The 2301-nt window shown below is 41.0% G+C and overlaps 1 pseudogene; it reads right to left on the reverse strand.

The window, feature by feature from the left end:
- Positions 1 to 391: 391 nt before the first annotated feature.
- LOC119474215 lies at positions 392 to 1403 on the reverse strand (annotated as a pseudogene).
- Between the last annotated feature and the right edge of the window lie 898 nt (positions 1404 to 2301).

Below are 2301 nucleotides of genomic sequence, written 5' to 3' on the forward strand. Positions count from 1 at the left end.
CTCCCCTTGCTATCTTTCCCCAGCTCCGCACCCCGCACCGTCCCTCCCCTATTTCTCCCCAACTGACCCCAGTGTGTAGTGCTCCCCTCCCTGTGTCCATGTGTTCTCATTGTTCAACACCCGCCTATGAGTGAGAACATGTGGTGTTTGATCTTCTGCTCTTCTGTCAGTTTGCTGAGAATGATGGTTTCCAGGTTCATCCATGTCCCTACAAAGGACACAAACTCATCGTTTTTGATGGCTGCATAATATTCCATGGTGTATATGTGCCACATTTTCCCTGTCCAGTCTATCATCGATGGGCATTTGTAAACCCACATATTCTGACCTCAAGACCTTTTACCCTTTTCATTAGTCATACCTGTGGTTAAAATATGAGTAGGTTTTCTTTTTATCTTCTGTAATCACACAAATTATTATCCCAGATTATTTGGCTCCAGAGCTTCTTCATGGCATTTTTCACCTCTGCGTTTCTGAGGGTGTAGATTAAAGGGTTTAACATGGGTGTTACCACAGTATAAAACACAGACACAGCTTTATCAATAGGGAAGGTGATCATGGGACGAAAGTACACAAACAGGGAACAAAGAATAGGACGACTACAGTGATATGGGAGGTGCAGGTAGAGAGAGCCTTCCACTGTCCTTCTGTGCTGTGAGTCTTTAGTGAGCAGAGGATTAGGACATACGAGCTAATAAGAAAAGAAAAAATGAGCATACACATCAGCCCACTGTTGGCGACAACAAAGAGTCTGAAGATGTGAGTATCAGTGCAGGAGAGTTTTAGCAGAGGGAAAAGGTCACAGATGAAATGGTCAATGACATTGGGGCCACAGAAGGGCAGCTAGACTATCAAAAGCATTTGAATCAGAGCATGAAGAAATCCCCCGACCCATGCCATGGCCACCAGGAGGTCACACACCTGCCTGTTCATTGTGATCAGGTAGTACAGGGGCTTGCAGATGGCTACGTAGCGGTCATAGGCCATCACCATGAGCAGAATGATCTCAACTCCCCCAAAGAAATGTTCTGCAAAGAGCTGGGTCATGCACCCACTGAAGGAGATAGTTTTCTTTTCAGTGAGTAAGTCAAATAGCATTTTGGGGGCCACGGCAGAAGAGCAGCAGCCATCTATGAAGGACAAGAAAGACAGAAAAAAATACATAGGAGAGTCCAGGGTTGGACTGGTGGTGATTGTCACCACAGTGAGTAGGTTGCCTACCATGGTGAGAAAATAGATGAGTGTAAACACAGCGAACAAGAGTTTCTGTGCCTCTGCGTTCTGTGTCAGGCCAAGCAAGATGAATTCCTTTACGTTGTTCTCTTGCTTCATACATCCAGTTTGGCATTTGGATAATTGATTTATCTGTGAATAGCACAAGGAGTGCAAATTGGCACACACATTTTGAATAATAAAATAATTTTAGTCAGGATTATTTTCTGTAGCACTAATGTAATCCCGAAATCAATAAACCCAAGACTTTAAGTTGCACCATATTATTCGTGACATAATGAACACACATTCCTCTTCTGTCTCATGCAGACACAGACAGAGACACACACAGACACAGACACACACATACACACATTCGTTTATACACACAAACGATTTTATGATGTTGACATGTCAGGCATTTTTCCTGTAATTGTACATGGATGGATATTCTCCCAATTACATTATAGTATTTTTTTTCCCCATAGATAAACTAGAGTAAAAAGAGGAGGAGCAAAGGTTTGAATTCGTGTGTTGATTTCCTAGTTTCTTTTTTCTAGCCAATCATATTCCTGAGACTACAGTGCAGAGTTTGTTTTTCTTGTTATTTTTAACTTGTTTCACGGTAACTATAAAACAGGTGGGTTCAAATTGAAATTAGGAATGATGCCATCACATTTCAGATCAACTGAACTGAGTGAATGTTTGAGGCTGTAGTAAGATAAGCCCTGGCAGTTAAATTTGTGAATTTATGCCACCTCCAAACAGGAATTGTCTAAGAATACAATCAAACACGTCTGGAAGTGTATCCTGGAAGAGGATAAACCAGTATGATGCAAGGCAACATTCCCCGAATGTATTGGAAACTTTAGAATTAACTTGCAGAACTGCCATGTTTAGATTTTAGGGCATTTTGCAAATCAAAACCCAATTTAAGAATGACTGTGAAAAATTACATGGACCTGTTTAGAAAAGATAATTTTAAGGCGAGGAAACAAAAGCGCCATAATTTATTGGACAGAGTGTTTTTTAGAATCAGATGCCATATTTTTACATTCTATTTTCACTATTAGCCACATGATATTGTGT

Source organism: Cebus imitator, unplaced genomic scaffold, assembly GCF_001604975.1.
Source record: "Cebus imitator isolate Cc_AM_T3 unplaced genomic scaffold, Cebus_imitator-1.0 Scaffold218, whole genome shotgun sequence".
Classification (NCBI taxonomy): Eukaryota; Metazoa; Chordata; class Mammalia; order Primates; family Cebidae; genus Cebus; species Cebus imitator.